General features: G+C 48.0%; 1 protein-coding gene across 2 annotated transcripts in view; it reads left to right on the top strand.

Annotated features, from left to right (window-relative positions):
• The first annotated feature begins 1,177 nt into the window (after positions 1-1,177).
• Positions 1,178-17,666, top strand: part of LOC123752815 (serine protease inhibitor dipetalogastin) — a 180,280-nt gene continuing 163,791 nt past the window's right edge. Inside the window, exon 1 of one of the 2 annotated variants that reach the window (XM_069325982.1) lies at positions 1,178-1,587. The gene's annotated coding sequence lies outside the window, so the exon portion shown is untranslated. Of the gene's footprint in view, positions 1,588-8,880; positions 9,026-17,666 lie in introns of those variants that run through there. The other variant, XM_069325983.1, reaches the window with a different exon arrangement.

The following is a 17,666-nucleotide window of genomic DNA, read 5'->3' as shown; positions in this document are numbered from 1 at the left end:
ACACCTGTCACTGGACGCCTCTCACACCTGTCACAGGACGCCTCTCACACCTGTCATTGGACGCCTCTCACACCTGTCACTGGACGCCTCTCACACCTGTCATTGGACGCCTCTCACACCTGTCACAGGACGCCTCTCACACCTGTCATTGGGCGCCTCTCACACCTGTCACTGGACGCCTCTCACACCTGTCACTGGACGCCTCTCACACCTGTCACTGGACGTCTCTCACACCTGTCACAGGACGCCTCTCACTGGACGCCTCTCACACCTGTCACTGGACGCCTCTCACACCTGTCACTGGACGCCTCTCACACCTGTTACTGGACGCCTCTCACACCTGTCACTGGACGTCTCTCACACCTGTCACTGGGCGCCTCTCACACCTGTCACTGGGCGCCTCTCACACCTGTCACTGGACGCCTCTCACACCTGTCACTGGACGCCTCTCACACCTGTCACTGGACGCCTCTCACACCTGTCACTGGGCGCCTCTCACACCTGTCACTGGACGTCTCTCGTAACTCTCTTGTTGCTCATTACCAAATGCTCTGTTGAAATATTGTAACAAAGAGTGGTAGAAGCCCGAGGCGTAAACAGAGTGTTTCTGTGGCGACCTCCCTGGAGAGGCCGCTCCTCTTACCAATTTGCATGTAAATGGAAAAATTCACTTTACGTCACGTTCAGACACATATAAAATCTTCAGCGAAAGTGCTTGTGTTGATCTTTCTTTACAAGATTTAGCACGGTACACACACACACGAACGGACATGTCTTGCACGTTCACACACAAATGTACACATATAAATGAGTCGAAGAAATATAAGGAAATACTCGCACTAGGCTACCATGAACCACAGGTAGCCTAGTGAAGTGCATCTACCGTGTAAGAGTTATTCTACACTCCTGACTAGAGATTAGAAGTCAAGGGAAGTTAATTAAATAAACGTCAGTGAATTATAAATAAATAAATGTTTATTCAGGTAAGGTACATACATACAAGAGATTTTACAAAAATTGATTTATAGATAGAGCTAGTACATACAATGCCTAAAGCCACTATTACGCAAAGCGTTTCGGGCAGTATTTATGGCCAAATAGAGACTAGCATCTTATAGAAACTAGTTGAAATGAGATGTCGACATTTTGTTACATGTGGTGACGCAGACGGAGGTCGCAATGCGTCACTCGAGTCGCGAAGGTAGTCAAGAATAGACGTACTACGTCACTGCCTCCTGGGGGGAAAAAGAAGAATATAGTTCTTGGTTTAGAGTGTGAGTGAAGGCTACTTATTACAAAGTGTGAGGAAGCTGCCGAGGACATCGTGAACGACATTAGGGACGACCAGAAGCCTACAGGTTGGTCGTGTCCTGCAATTGCCTAAGTGTGGACCCTGATGTGAAATATCCTTTGAGTGGAGAAAATTGAGCAGGTGATCTGTGTGAAACCTGCAAGCGACTTCGTGTGCTCAAGTCGGGGCTGTGAGAAGCTTTGAGAGACGGTCCAATAGGATTTTGGTGGACGACCAAGAGTAGCGCCATTTGGGAGCGTCGGTGGGCAAGTGGCGCCACATCGTCATTTTCTGCGGTAAGAGCATTTAAGTAGTTGACAGATTGAGTGTTATTGTTTGATCGTGTGCTAAGCGATCGTAGAAGACGTTTATGAATATTGGTTAGGGATTTTATAAAGATAGTGAGCGTATATAATAAGTTAGAGAAGAGTGGACATTGTGGGGACGGGAATGATACATGCTCACTCGCCGGAGGTCAGTGAGCGACTGAGGGGGCCGGAGCTCCTCGTCTTGTTCCAAGAGAATTTCAGTGTGGACTCGTCCGGAAATGGGGGAGTACCCACCGCGACAGGGCCAAGGTGCAGGAGATATCGGGAGGAGGAATTTATTAGTGGAGCTACACATTTTTTTTGGTGAAGCCGCATAGAGGAACTCGATAGGCATTAAGGGGGGGGGGGACTTCAAGTAACAGCAAATATTGAATAGACTGCAGGAGTACGTACCTGATTTCGAGGACCCAGAGACAGGATGTTCTTAGTGGCGGGCCTCAGGAAGTAGAATAGAGAATCCAATGGACACCTTGATATGTATGAGAGAGTGCTTGAATGCATATGGCATGAAAGACTCGGTGTAAGGCGAGAAAATTATTTGTTTTTCTTGTTGGAGGAATTTTTATATGCCAGTTATTCAACCCCAAGCAGTGAGGAGGCAATAGGCTGTGGGCCAACAATTGAGCAGCAGCCTAGTATAGTTTAGTTGTCGAAGACATGCTATGATAATGGAGGGTTACCGGTTTGTAGCAGCCTAGGGTACTAAACTGTAATATTTTCCATTTTATGTATTTTCATGTAATAAATGTTTGTTGACAACTGATTTTGCTCATGTCCTGGTGAGGATATATTATATATACGTACGTACGTACTCCCACACATACTGTGGGCGTCACCACCCCAGCAAAGTCACCGTGGGCGTTACCACCCCAGCAAAGTCACCGTGGGCGTCACCATCCAACTAATAAGGTCCCTACCAAGCCCACACCACCACCTCACACTACCACCTCCCAAAACGTTACCACAGACAATTGACGTGTGGGAGTTCCACAGAGCACCTGACCAACCACAGGAAGCGCAAATGACAGGTGTCCCCGAGGTGAAGTGGAAGCATAATTGTAATCTACAGCTGTACAGTTTTGTCACATTCTTTAATATGACTATCATTTTAATGGAACAGGAAATTATTAAATTACCAAAATTATTCCCCCCAAATAAAACTTTGCGCACTGATGCATTTCCTCAAAAAGAAGTAGTCTCTCTCGCTTCCTCTCCGGGGCGTCACACATGATGGATACAATATCTAGACTGGCAAGTTTATTATTATGTTCCAGCTTGCGTGCCTTACTCTAGCAAACACTATCTGCTTTACTATAAAAAGTGGTCAAACAGAGCTCCTTACTCACGCCTGGCTGTGTCCCTCGAGGACCACCAGGGTCCTCTCATGGTGGTTCTCGAGGCAAGGAGAGGAGCACACCCTTCACAACACCTAAGGAAAACATTTGCTAGCATGAGTCGGATTCGGGGTGGGTCGGGGCGGATCGAGGCGGGTTAGGACGGGTCGGAGTGAGTCAGGACGGGTCGGGTCGGATCAGGGCGGGTCGTGGCGGGTGAGGGACTAACGGAGCTCTAAACCTGGCCGGAGTATTGCAAATTCATCACTACCTTAGCGGATAGTCATAATATTTGTGATGGGATTTTATTTTGACGCCGTGAGCGGTGCTGGAGCAAGTGTTGCATCGGCCTGCAGGGCTCGACAAGCACACAGGAACCCAACACCTCTCTCTCTCAGGCACTGTACTCAGCGAGACCCTCCACGTCCCTGGCACCACACACCACAGTACCCTCCACGTCCCTGGCACCACACACCACAGTACCCTCCACGTCCCTGGCACCACACACCACAGTACCCTCCACGTCCCTGGCACCACACACCACAGGACCCTTCACGTCCCTGGCACCACACACCACAGGACCTTCCACGTCCCTGGCATCACACACCACAGGACCTCCCACGTCTCCCGCCTCGCTATATGAAACACTAAACTTGTTCCGAAGAAATCATGCATTCACATTTCCCGCGTCGGGCAGCGAGGCGGTTCATCATGTGACGCCGACGTGTCGCTGCATTTTTTAGGGAGATCGTGAGTCGCAGGTTACAGCCTAGCGGTCGCACGTCGCCAGAATTAACCTGGACTAATCGTTTGAGAAGGCAGGGCGCCGCGGGGACACGTCGAGGTCAACAGCAATAACAGGTGACGGGAAGGAAGGAAGGAATTATCAAGGGGAAAGCGCCAAGCCATTATGGCTATACAGCACTGCGAAGGGGTCAGGATAAGGATCTGGGATGGGACGGGGGGAAGGAATGGTGCCCAACCACTAGGACGGTCGGGGATTGAACGCCGACATGCATGGTGCGAGACCGTCGCTCTACCGTCCAGCCCAAGTGGTTGGCAGGTGGCGGGAAAGAGAGCTACAGGCGCTCTAGTAAAGTTACGTCACTAAATGAGTTGTAATATTAATCAGTGCTTCCTTTGGTATTTGTATTATTGTTTACCCGTTTTACGTTTGTGATTATTGTTAATTAAGATGTTATATCCTGTTTTGTAGTCTGTTGTAGGGCTCCTCCCTACGACTTCCAAGTGTTTGGGTACCATTCCTTCTCCCCGTCCCATCCCAAATCCTTATCCTGATCCCTTCCCAGTGCTATATAGTCGCAATAGCTTGGTGCTTTCCCCCTGATGATTCCCTTCCTCCCTACGACAGGGAGGAGATCCACTCAAGGGAATGGATTGAGGACGACTACATAATTAGTGTTATTATCTACTCTCTATCCATGGTTAGGTTAGGTTAGGTTAAGGTTACTTTAGGTTAAGGTTTTGTTAAGTTAGGGACGGAAGGGAACTATCAGGAGAAAGCGCCAAGCCATTACGACTATATAGCACTTGGAAGGTATCAAGGATAATGATTTGGGATGGGACGGGTTGGTTAGGTTAGGCTTCATTACGAATCGAGCTATTAGCTCTTGGACCCCGCCTTCCTATCCAATATATTTTTTCTTTATTATATCTACTACATACATACTTCTCTCTAGTACATGCACACACACACATCCTCAAGAAGCAGCTCGTAGCAGCTGTCTAACTCTCAGGTACCTATTTACTGCTAGGTGAACAGACGCATCAGGGTAAAAGAAACTGTCCATTTGTTTTCGCCTCCGACGGGAATCGAACCCTGGCCATTAGGACTAAGACCCCCAAGCACTGACCACTCAGCCGCGAGGCCCCCGGTGTGTACTCACCTAGTTGTACTTGCTGGTGTCGAGCTTTGTTCCCTCCTCTCGACTGTCAATCAACTGGTGTGTGTGTGTACTCACCTGTTTGTACTCGCCTGTTTGTACTCACCTATTTGTGCTTGCAGGATCGAGCATTGACTCTTGAATCCTGCCTTTCCAGCTATCGGTTGTTTACAGCAATGACTCCTGTCCCATTTCCCTATCATACCTAGTTTTAAAAGTATGAATAGAGTTTGCTTCCACAACCTGTTCCCCAAGTGCATTCCATTTTTCCATTACTCTCACGCTAAAAGAAAACTTCCTAACATCTCTGTGACTCATCTGAGTTTCCAGCTTCCACCCATGTCCCCTCGTTCTGTTATTATTACGTGTGAACATTTCATCTATTTCCACTTTGTCAAGCCACTTTGTCTTTGTGTGTGTGTGTGTGTGTGTGTGTGTGTGTGTGTGTGTGGGTGGGTGTGAGACCTTACCCTAAATGGTCACTGGGCTACATTTTCTTTCCACCACATTTTTCCATGTGGTTCTCTTGCTCTCTATTGACGCAACTTCTTTCTCTTCGTTCTATTTTTCCTTTGGTGATGTTTGCGTGCGCGTGTGTTTACTATTTTACTATTTGTGCCTGCAGAATCGAGGTGTTTAGCTCTTGGACCCCGCTTTTCTAGCCGTTGGTTGTCTAATGCTATGACTCCTGGCCTATTTCTCTATCATTTCTGTTTTTAAGGTTATGAATGGAGTTAGCCTCTACTATCTGCTCCTTTAGGTCATACCATTTACTCTCACCCTCCCTGTGTGCCTCCCCCAGGTGTCTGGACTATCAACACCCTCCCTGTGTGCCTCCCCCAGGTGTCTGGACTATCAACACCCTCCCTGTGTGCCTCCCCCAGGTGTCTGGACTATCAACACCCTCCCTGTGTGCCTCCCCCAGGTGTCTGGACTATCAACACCCTCCCTGTGTGCCTCCCCCAGGTGTCTGGACTATCAACACCCTCCCTGTGTGCCTCCCCCAGGTGTCTGGACTATCAACACCCTCCCTGTGTGCCTCCCCCAGGTGTCTGGACTATCAACACCCTCCCTGTGTGCCTCCCCCAGCCTCCCCCAGGTGTCCGGACTATCAACACCCTCCCTGTGTGCCTTCCGCAGGTGTCCGGACTATCAACACCCTCCCTGTGTGCCTTCCGCAGGTGTCCGGACTATCAAAACACCCGCGGGATGAGGAAGGGGGATGAGAGCGTCCCCGACCTAGGAGGCAGAGCAGCGTCGCCAAGCTGGTGACAAAGACCCGGTTCCCAGCTGAGGTCACTGATAAACACCTCCTGTGAAGAACTCACTATAAAAGTAATTTAAGTATTTTCACTACAGTTACTCTGGAGTCCCGTGTCTCGACTACCGCTGCCCCTTGTTGCGCTCGCCTCTGTAACGAAGGAAGATTGGAGTCACAGCTTCAGCTTATTGTCTAAGATTCTAAGATAACAGCGTCCACTCACGTATGTTTGACTCGCTTCACGTCACTCGGGCCTCTGTACATGGGGTACTTTACACAGGGTGTACACCCCACACGCGGCTGTGTGGGGTGTGGCTATGTGGGGTGTGGCTGTGTGGGGTGTGGCCTAGAGGTCTCTCCCAGCACCTCCACTAATGATATCACACATGTGCTGGGTTACGCGCCAAGTCTGTGGACTAACCTCACTTACTCAGTATAACAACCTCTCTCATAACTCTGACGCCCCCTCTCATAACACTGACAGCTCTGGCGGGAAGACTTTTACATCACCACCGTCAGTGTGACTCCTGCTGTTTTTGACAGTTGGAGGTCACGGGGTCATGGCACTTCTTGCAGCGGAAGGTCATGCCCTCTGACCTCACTCCCAGGTACTTGATGAACAGTATGGAATATATTCATACAGTTGTTTGAGAGCCGAGTGCCCCCAGCTTGCTCACTCGTTAGCTTACACGGCTAACGAGTGTAGGCTAGCCGTGTAGGTCACACCTGTAGGTCACACCTGTGGGTCACACCTCCTCCCCCAAGCCCAAGGTGCGTTAAGAATATCACTGATGTTCGTTGTGAATCTGCAAGTTAATAGCTGTCATCCTGTATCAGTTCATCTCAAGACTCACTCTGGAAACACCTTTATTTGACCAGCCAAAACATTAGCAGTAACATGTCCAGTGTTATTGTTCATTTTTATCTTGGTCTATAGGACAAGATATGGATCAATAGGAGCTGCCTCATATGGACTAATAGGAGCTGCCTCGTATGGACCAATAGGAGCTGCCTCGTATGGACCAATAGGAGCTGCCTCGTATGGACCAATAGGAGCTGCCTCGTATGGACCAACAGGAGCTGCCTTGTATGGACCAATAGGAGCTACCTCCAGCTCACCTTAATACGCCTCCAACACCCTCCAATACTTGCCTAACCTTGTCCTGGAACGTTAACTGTCCCGTTGAGTTAACTGGTATGGCTGGGATGATGTAGTACTAATGGAGGGGGCCATTAGGTTCCTTGGGTAAGAATTTACCTTAGGCTACTAATACTAGGGTCCCTCAATAAGTACTCTCTTACTCACTAGTAAGAGTATGTAATATTGTCATCAAGTATCGGCATTCCAACCTTAGCGTTTTCCTACATGTAATAAATTGTAACCCAAAAATCACTGCAGCGTAAGGTCGAAAGTGTTTGTTAGTGGGATTGGTGGCGCATGTGTCAGTATTGCCCCGCGCCAGAGTGATCCTGGGCCGGCACGTATAAGGGTCGTGAACTCCAGCAACTGTCGCCGCTCTCATTTGTTTTGGTGTCTAGTGTGTGTGTAGTCTCGGGGGACTCCAATACCACTGAATGATACTTTGTCTTGTTGATTATATCGCCATAGATGAAGTGGCTGATTGGAACAGAGTTTTCTGTCTCAATAGAAGGCAAGCTTCATCACAAGCTTGGTCCACTAATGGAGTATTTCATCCATAATTTAATGCCAGCTGGGGTACCATCCATTAACCCAGCTTAAAATGGAGTACATCTTCACTATACACCATCTCATCACTGTAACACCACTATGCCAGACTCTACAGGGTCGCGAGGACGCTCCTCCAGTCACCACCACAACTACCGTCACCAACACTAACACTTTTTCAATTAAATTGTCAATAAAACACTCGACAGGAAATCTCCCACAATTTTGGAAAAGGGCAAACACAGTCCCATAATTTAAGAGGGACAAGCAAGAAACACTAAATTATAGCGCAGTGTCACAAGTCCTGAGGGTACAGTGCTGGAGAGAGTAGTCCTGTCGAGAATTATACAGGACCTGGAATGGATACACTTTTGACACAAAAGTACCGTAGATTATCATGCTTAACAAATTTGATCCAGTTCTATAGCAAGATTACGAAAAGTCGCCAGGAAAATGAAGGGTGGGTTCTGTATATAGCTGTATCTGACACTGTTCCTCATGAAAGACTGATGTATAAGATGGAGAAGCAAGCTGGGATAGCACTCGAGACACTGAACTGGGTAAGAGAGTACCTAGAAGACATAAAACAAAGGGTCACAGCCAAAAAAGGCATCGAGCAGCAGGACTATGACAAGTGAGAGAAATTTCCACACCTAGTTCTATATAATTGAATTAATTTAATTATAAAATATATACAACAAATATATTTCTATTGTCGTGTATAATTATTAAACTTAATTTGTAAACAAATTTATAGTTTAAGCGTGAAGAATTGCGATTTCTTCTTCCATGTATTTATGATGTTAGGCTACCACCACCCAAACATGAAATAACAGAGCATAATTGTGTCAATATAAATATTTAAAGTGTACAGTCCAAGGACCGTTTTCTTCAAAAAATATCATAATAAATTCAAGTTAAATTTATTTCAAAGAAAGTCAAATTTAATCACCACTTCTTCCGGCAATACGATAAAATTTCTGGCCGTCTATGAACGCTTCGTGACGAGGAAGGGCGAGTCAGCCATTATTCCTCCCGGCGAGACACACCAGGGGATCAGTGATGGAATTTGTTGGCATTAGCGAGTTTCCTGTGGTTACCAACTGCCATACCACCTCGTCTACCAACGGGAATACCACTACTCCATACATATTAATCAAGCAGATCGGCCGCTCCGTTAGATAAGGCTAGGGAAGGAAGACAACTGCAGCCCCGCGAGGTGAGTGTGCCGACCTCTTGAAATTTACTCATTGACATTTGAATTTTGTTGTGTTGCAAACCTCGACAGTGTTTCAATTGTAATGTGTTTGGTTAGGCTTGAGATTCAAACTACGGGAAGTCAACGGGTGTGGTATTATCCAGCGAGAGCAGCTGAGTTTTTTTTTTGTTATTATTTTCTACCACAGACGTGGCCAGACATTTACAATGCTAACCAGCATATATACATTTTCTTCTGTCCTCCATGGACAGGGTGAGAGATTTGTTAAACATATAGTTCAGGGATTTATTGAACAATCAACAACAGAAGGTGATTGTAGTGCTTTTAAAATGCTAGGCTATAGGTAAATACATAGATGCCCTACATAAAGTGTTCAATGTGTCTTTTACATAGTGTCATTAATGTGCATTTACAAAGGTGAAATGTAATTCTGATCAGCTTCCACATATACTCTGTCCCATGCCACGCCTCCGAGCCCCCGGCCTCGCCTACAGCTGAGCTCTTAATGTTTTATATATTAGAATTAATTAATCAAAGTTATGTCTCTTTAAGTAGATCATACCATTAACTATTTAGAAATGAATTAATACGTAGTAGCTTAACTAGCGACATGTTATCCATTCATATTGGTGGTGTTAATTTTTCGCAACGGTGGCTAATAAATATCATTGATACCTCCCAAGTTTGTTCTCGCCAAGTTTACTCCCACAAGTAAGTTCCCACAAGTAAGTTCCCACAAGTAAGTTCCCTACAAAGGGTGTTGGGACCACTGATGCAACCTGTCCTCCTACAAAGAACGTCGCTTTTCACTCGCATGCGTTACAAAAGGCCAAAAATTGTCGTACTACAAAATCGAAGCGGCTGGCTAAAGTGACGTACTGTCCCGTTTTCTGTTTTGGGTCCTCTGGTAGGTTAGGAGAGGACCCCGTTATATTGACCGCTTCTTGACGCTGGGAAACCTTAGGAGGACGGGCTGGCGAACGACCTACCTGAGGGAGTGAGCTCGACGTCAATATTTGTAGAAGAAACAAAACTGACGAGGAATGTGAAATCAGAGGAGTGCAAAAAATTACATCAAGACCTTGACAAACTTCGGGAAAGAGCAGACAAATTATTAAATCCCAACAAGAATGGGATTCTCACCCACCAGCAACGTGGGGTGGGTGTGGCCACCAGCAAGGTGGGTGGGTGTGGCCACCAGCAAGGTGGGTGGGTGTGGCCACCAGCAAGGTGGGTGGGTGTGGCCACCAGCAAGGTGGGTGGGTGTGGCCACCAGCAAGGTGGGTGGGTGTGGCCACCAGCAAGGTGGGTGGGTGTGGCCACCAGCAAGGTGGGTGGGTGTGGCCACCAGCAAGGTGGGGTGGGTGTGGCCACCAGCAAGGTGGGTGGGTGTGGCCACCAGCAAGAGAAGCAGGGATGGCAGTACTCGTGGTACCACACACCAGGATTTTCAAGAGGTTCCCTACCGGGGTCCATGAACCCCAAGGGGTCTGCTGTTATCATTTACTTAAAACTGTTACCTAAAACGTAACAGGGGTGGGGGTAGGGGGGGTCCACAGGTGTGAACGTGGCTGTGGGGGGAAGGGGTGTCACAGGTGTGTGATGGAACCTCAGCTTTATCGTGACGTCTTAAACTTTGTAAGCGCTAAGCTGCGTCAGTTTACGTAACTTTCCTCATTAACTTTCCATTAGGGTTCAGAGGTTATGTAAAGGAAATAGAATGAGCAGCGGGATGCGCAGACAGCATCCATTCCCACTCTAACTCTCAGCTCTCCCCCAGCACCGACCCTCAGCTCTCCCCCAGCACCGACCCTCAGCTCTCCCCCAGCACCGACCCTCAGCTCTCCCCCAGCACCGACCCTCAGCTCTCCCCCAGCACCGACCCTCAGCTCTCCCCCAGCACCGACCCTCAGCTCTCCCCCAGCACCGACCCTCAGCTCTCCCCCAGCACCGACCCTCAGCTCTCCCCCAGCACCGACCCTCAGCTCTCCCCCAGCACCGACCCTCAGCTCTCCCCCAGCACCGACCCTCAGCTCTCCCCCAGCACCGACCCTCAGCTCTCCCCCAGCACCGACCCTCAGCTCTCCCCCAGCACCGACCCTCAGCTCTCCCCCAGCACCGACCCTCAGCTCTCCCCCAGCACCGACCCTCAGCTCTCCCCCAGCACCGACCCTCAGCTCTCCCCCAGCATCGACCCTCAGCTCTCCCCCAGCACCGACCCTCAGCTCTTCCCCAGCACCGACCCTCAGCTCTCCCCCAGCACCGAGCCCTCAGCTCTCCCCCAGCACCGAGCCCTCAGCTCTCCCCCAGCACCGACCCTCAGCTCTCCCCCAGCACCGACCCTCAGCTCACCCCCAGCACCGACCAACAGACAGGCTGTGATAAGTCCTGGAGCCAACTACACTGTATTTTGTGACAGGAAACAATGAACTTTTGACCAGATTGTGTCATACTCAGGCCTGAGGGCACGGGGGGGGGGAGGTCCTCACTCAGCTGGGTGTGTGAGGGTTGAACTTTATCTCTTGGTTTCCGCCTGCCATTTAATTATTCTAGACTGCTACAAGGGTCATGCCTCGTACGGCAGCAATATCTACCTGAGATAGGTGTTGTATGCAAGACCCATTTTACTGTTGGGTAAACAGAGGCTACAGTTAAGGATTGACGCCCAGTAAATCCTCCCCAGCCAGGATACGAACCTAGGACAAAGTGCTCCCGGAACGCCAAACGAAACGTCTTAACCACTACACCACGGGGACTGCATATGACAAAAGCCTTGTGACTGAACTTAGCTAGTAAAAGGCAGGCCAAAACCATACAGCACTAAGGCACATTTCGCACCTTCTGGACAGCAGCGGCTGCAAAACCTTGTATAAAGCATAACGTGCCCCCTATCTGCAGCATGCACTACTCTCCTGGATGACCTGACCCCATGTTACACACCCAGCATCTGCACGAGGCAGAGAACCATAGAGGACTCATCTATGGTCGGGACCTATACTGACTAGACACAATTAGGATTCATCAAGCATTTAAGTGTCCACTGACGAAACCTGTACATCTTTTCTCGATCATGACAGCTTAGTCTGTATTAGACAGTCTATACAGACCTCGAACCCTCACAACCTAAGGTTGTGATTGTTATATATAAGGTCGTAGCACCTCAGAGCTCATGCACTGTTCGGTAAACCTAAAGAGTTAAATACGGTACCATGACTGTGGAAAGATATACAGGTTTCGAAAGTGGACACTGAAATGCTTGATGCATCTTGGCCGTGGTCAGGACATGAGGGCCCTTATTAACACAGGAGAGCTGTTGATGGTTATTACTGTTCATATTATATATATATATATATATATATATATATATATATATATATATATATATGTCGTACCTAATAGCCAGAACGCACTTCTCAGCCTACTATTCAAGGCCCGATTTGCCTAATAAGCCAAGTTTTCATGAATTAATGTTTTTTCGTCTACCTAACCTACCTAACCTAACCTAACCTAGCTTTTTTTGGCTACCTAACCTAACCTTACCTATAAATATAGGTTAGGTTAGGTTAGGTAGGGTTGGTTAGGTTCGGTCATATATCTACGTTAATTTTAACTCCAATAAAAAAAAATTGACCTCATACATAGAGAAAAGGGTTGCTTTATCATTTCATAAGAAAAAAACTATAGTAAATATATTAATTCAGGAAAACTTGGCTTATTAGGCAAATCGGGCCTTGAATAGTAGGCTGAGAAGTGAGTTCTGGCTACTAGGTACGACATATATATATATATATAATATATATATTTTAGCCAATAGTCTCCTGGTTCCCCAGCTGGCCCAGCCTCGTGGACAACCAGGAGTTCGCAACCACAACATAAGGCGCTCAGCCATCGGCAGCTTCATGCTTACTGTGGCATTACTCCATCAGCAGTCATTCATTACTATGTCTCTCTCTCTCTCTCTCTCTCCCTCTCCCTCCTAAATGCGAGTCAGAGAGAGAGAGAAAGAGAGAGGGGAGGAGGGGGCTGGGGCGGGATGCAGGAGTCCTCCACACACATCTCCACCAAAGACCTGTTTATCATGGTGGAAGACACAGAGAGAATACATTATTGTCTATGTTCAACACAGTGGAAAATTAACCCACCTGTTATGGAACCTTTTTCTTGAACCATTGAGATGGAGGAAGGCGAGAGGGAAGAAGGTGGGCACGAGGGAAACACTGAGGGAGGAAGGCTGGCGATGGAGCGTCTGGCGTACATTAAATCAACTCAAGAGGCAACCAGGAAATGCAGTGGTTCTAGAGACACCAGCTCTGCCCGGGCCGGGATGCTGGGGGGAGCCTGGCTACATGTCACTCAACACTGCTGTTGACACAGGCAGCCCTACACCTGCCACGGGCAGCCCTACACCTGCCACAGGCAGCCCTACACCTGCCACAGGCAGCCCTACACCTGCCACAGGCAGCCCTACACCTGCCACGGGCAGCCCTACACCTGCCACAGGCGTACTCACCTAGTTGTGCTTATGGGGGTTGAGTTTCTGCTCTGGTCCCGCCTCTCAACTGTCAATCAACTGGTGTACAGGTTCCTAAGCCTACTGGGCTCTATTATTACATCTAAAACTGTGTATGGAGTCTGCCTCCACCACATCACTGCCTAATGCACCACATTTGTTGACTACCCTGACACTGAAAGTACTAAGTTTCCACCTGTGTCCCCTTGTTCAAGTTCCACCCGTGCTAAACAGTTTGTCTCTATCCACGCTGTCAATACCTCTGAGAAATTTGTAGGTGGTGATCATATCTCCCCTAACTTTTCTGTCTTCTAGGGACGTGGGGTTTAATTCCCGTAGCCTCCCCTCTTAACTCATACCTCTCAGCTCTGAGATTAGTCTGGTGGCATACTTCTGAATCTTCCCTAACTTTGTCTTGTGTTTGGCTAGGTATGGTCATATTCTAATTATAGGCTGGAGCTGCATACTTCAGGAATGGTCTGACTTATGTGGTATACAAGGTTCTGAATTATTCTTTACAAACGTATCTACAGGTAGTTCTTATGTTGGCCAGCCTGGTGTATGCCGCTGATGATATCTTCTTGATATGGGCTGGGGACAAGTTTGGTGTGATATCAACCCCCCATATCTTTCCCTCTACTTGACTCTTGAAGAAATTCACCTCCCAGATGGTATCTTGTGTTCAGCCTCCTGCTCTCTTCACCTAATTTCATTACTTTATACTTACTGGAGTTGAAATTTAATAACCACTTTGTGGACCATTCCTCCAATTTGTCCAGGTCATTTTGTAGTCTATTTCTATCTTCCTCTGTCATTATCCTTTTCATGATTTCTGCATCATCAGCAAACATTAAGAGGAACGAGTATCCATATATCAGAAACAGGATGGGTCCCAAGTACAGAGCCCTATGGGACTCGCTGGTGACATCTCGCCACTCTACTGTGAGATACTGTGATGTTTTCCCCCTCACAGTAATTTTGTTTCCTGTTGCTTAGGTACTCGCTTTTCTACTAGAGCACGCTCACCAGTTGATTGACAGATGAGAGGCGGGACCCGCAAGCACAACTAGGTGAATATCTTACCTGTTACTCTTGCCTATTTCTCCAACTTTTGTAGCAGCCTCTTATGTGGTACTGTGTCAAAGGCTTTCTGACAGTCTAAGAAAATGCAGGCTGCCCACCTTTCTCTATCTTGCTTCATTTCTGTCGCCTGGTCATAGAAGTCTATTAAACCTAAGCCTAGTAGGTAGGCCTAGGGTGTTTGAAACATTACTGGTGAATGACACTTACCAGAAAAGTCGGGGATTATCTGGGCGCTCGCTAAGCCGTTTCTGTAGAGTGAAATAAGTCAGTCTGGCTCTGTTTTTGGGGACGGTGTGTGTGTGTGTAGCGGGGGGAGGGGGGATGGGTGTGTTGCAGTACGGCCCAGATCTCTGTGTTGTGTTCCCTTCAACTAAACTCCGGATGTGTAATGCCAGTATTGTTACTTAATGACTTTTTTTTAGTTGAGTTCATCATACGTGTTGAGAATGTGTCGCCTGGGAGGGTATTAGTGACGAGTGTGACGTGATTGACCCTATATGTAGCTACGAAGACCCCCATATGTAGCTACGAAGACCCCCCATATGTAGCTACGAAGACCCCCAATATGTAGTTACATAGACCTGCGTGGGGGGGTATACAGCCACGGGCAGGGAGTGTTCATAGGGGTATACAGGGGTTTACAGTTTACACAGCCCACCCTCCTGTTTTGGTAGTACTTATAGTGAACAAATCCACAAGAGCCTTAGGTTCGAACCTAAGCGCCGGGTGTTCCCAGGCGCCCTCTAGTCGACCGTACCACGACATGGTAGCACCCAGCACATAGGTTCGAAGCCACATCAAACCTGTGGATTTGTTCATTGGTATAACACGTTAATGTGATTTTTTGTGTAGTACAAAAATCTTCGGGCGTGTTCAGGTCACTGCCCACCCCCCACCCTGCGGGCGTGTACAGTGACCTGGCGCCGTCATGGGGCCGGCTCCTGGGACACTCGCTCCCGCCTCTCACCCTCCCAGGTGATCCAGTACCACCACCTGCGTCACCACCATCTGCGTCCCCATCACCACCACCACCTGCGTCAACAACACCACTCCACCACCTGCGCCCCCCCCCCACCACCACCACCACTACCAACGTCAGCACACCAGCATCACCACCACTACCACTAAGCTCCTTAACAAACACCATTCTGGTACGGCGAGCCAATGAAGTAAATTCTCTTTAACACTGACTGTTGACTTAACCTTGAGGAGCGTGCGAAGCGCCCACACGGGCGGACCTGCGCCAGGCAGGTACCCACTTGCTCACAAATCACTGGTATTTTGTTAATGAAAAGAATATTGGGAGGAGAAATACTGTAGTGTTGGAGAGAAATATTTACAGGCCTCGCCTCCACCACTCAACAGAAACAACAACTACTGCCTGCAGAATATCCTGCAGCAACTTCAAGATCTCAGAAAATCGCGGAAAAATAGCATTTCAGCTTAAGACAAATAAGATCGAGTAAGAGTTAGGGAAAGGAGAAAATGTTGTGCGTGAGAGAGGCGAGGAAGGCGGCTCAGGGTGCGGGCGAGGCGATGACCACGGCCAACAATGGAACAAAGGCTAACCATCTCTGGCAGAAGCAAGGTGGCAGTCGCACACGAGAATTCCACAATGATGCACATGCGAGGTTGTTCTGTACACGCACATGCGTCTTCGTGCGCATGTGGAGGGACTTGTGTGTGAAGAGGAGCAGATGGAGTGTGAAAACGTGGAGGGAGGAGTGACCAAGCTCGTGCCGATTGACAAACACTGGAGGACACGCTCCCCGAGTGTGGTGTGAGTGCCAGCATACGTCAAGACGTGCCTCACTCTGATGGCTCAGTGTGTGTGTGTGTGTGTGTGTGTGTGTGTGTGTGTGTGTGTGTGTGTGTGTGTGTGTGTGTGTGTGTGTGTGTGTGTGTGTGTGTGGCGCTGATGCTAGCACACACACTGCTCATACACAAGATGCGACCAGGAACTATGCTCTGGTAACCTGTGTGTTGGCGAATCGTAGGTGCTGGCTGGTAGTGGACGGCACGAAGCTAGTCCAGGTCTGTGACGTTCATATCTGAAGAGTTTGACCATTATACGAGCCTGCTTGTTCGAGTGGGTCTTCCAGTACTCGCCTACCTTGTATTTACAGGAACTGAGTTTCAGTGCCTTGATTTCATCTTTTTAAACCTTCAATCGACTAGTGAAGTTATTTTCCAAGTGCAGGAGTGAGTCGTACTGACTCGTCAAGCTGTGTGCGGCGTCGACCTCTCCGCAGCTTCTTCGTTTTCACTCGCCATTCACTGAAGATTTTTTTCGATAATGTATGTACTTGGCTTCCATGTGACCCCGTGTTCTGCTTCCTTACACGCCAAGCTGCCAAGTGTCATAAGTAACTTTTAAGTGGCGAGGTATTTCCTGTTGACTTTTCTCGCCTCCACTTAAGTGCTCAGTATCACCTTAGTCCTTGTTCGTCTACCACTTATTCCAAATAGTCTTTCTTGTTTGACCCGTCTTTCCCTGAACATTTTGTGTGTGGTGATCATATCTCTCCTGGTTCTTCTGTTTTCCAGTGACGTCAGGTTTAATTCTTTGTCTTTCCTCAAAACCCGTAATTTTCAGATCTGGAACTAAACGGGTGACATGCCTCTGAACGTTCTCCAGCTTCTTATTTTGTGTTTGATGCGATATTATTGTAATAACTACACGCTGGCGCTGTATGTTCCAGAACTGGTCTGACATACGTGATACATGTCACATATGCAAAAGATGATATCGTTTGATGGTGACTACCTCTGAGTGATTACGTGACGATGAGAGTACACAGAAACCACTAAGTGACGGCAGATTACCAAAAATATTAACATTTTATACTCGTAACATTTCTGACATATTAAATCCCATAATTCTTGAAAGATAGGTGTACCAGTAGCCTGGTCACTATACCGAGTGTATCTTGTGTACCAGTAGCCTGGTCACTATACCGAGTGTATCTTGTGTACCAGTATCCTGGTCACTATACCCAGTGTATCTTGTGTACCAGTAGCCTGGTCACTATACCGAGTGTATCTTGT

The sequence above is a fragment of the Procambarus clarkii genome, chromosome 17 (assembly GCF_040958095.1).
Source record: "Procambarus clarkii isolate CNS0578487 chromosome 17, FALCON_Pclarkii_2.0, whole genome shotgun sequence".
Classification (NCBI taxonomy): Eukaryota; Metazoa; Arthropoda; class Malacostraca; order Decapoda; family Cambaridae; genus Procambarus; species Procambarus clarkii.
This window is presented reverse-complemented; position numbering and strand designations above follow the sequence as displayed.